This window comes from Pygoscelis adeliae, unplaced genomic scaffold, assembly GCF_000699105.1.
Source record: "Pygoscelis adeliae isolate BGI_AS28 unplaced genomic scaffold, ASM69910v1 Scaffold268, whole genome shotgun sequence".
NCBI classification, from domain to species: Eukaryota; Metazoa; Chordata; class Aves; order Sphenisciformes; family Spheniscidae; genus Pygoscelis; species Pygoscelis adeliae.
The window spans coordinates 1,348,799-1,349,154 of record NW_008825262.1 but is presented as its reverse complement, the minus strand read 5'-3'; the positions used below and the strand labels follow the sequence as shown (position 1 = coordinate 1,349,154).

Sequence of the window (356 nt, the reverse complement as noted above, 5' to 3'; positions counted from 1 at the left end):
GCAGGAATGTGCCTCTCCTGTCCCTCGCCTGCTGCTTCCCTGCCCCAGCAAGGGCAGGCATCGTGGGGGCTGCTGGAAGCAGGAGCTGGGAGCACCGGGGCAAAGGATTGCACCGGGGCCGCATGGGACAGCCCGGCTGCAGCTCTTGCATCTCCCCCGGCCCTGCTCACCCTGTGCCAGGGCAGCAGCACAGTTACGTCTGATGAGATACAGGAGGCAGGGGGGTCCAGGGCCCTGCCTGAAGCACCCTGCACCCCACTGCACCCTCCAGCCCAGCAGGATCCAGGGGGGAGGTCAAAGAGAGTGGCTCTGCCAGGTCCCAGCCTCTCCTACACGCTTCTGAAAGCGGAAGCACG

The 356-nt window shown here is 66.3% G+C and overlaps 1 protein-coding gene across 1 annotated transcript in view; it reads left to right on the top strand.

Annotated features, from left to right (window-relative positions):
* CCDC153 (coiled-coil domain containing 153) overlaps nt 1–356 on the top strand; it is a 3,639-nt gene that overhangs the window by 86 nt on the left and 3,197 nt on the right. The gene's annotated exons all lie outside the window — the stretch shown is intronic.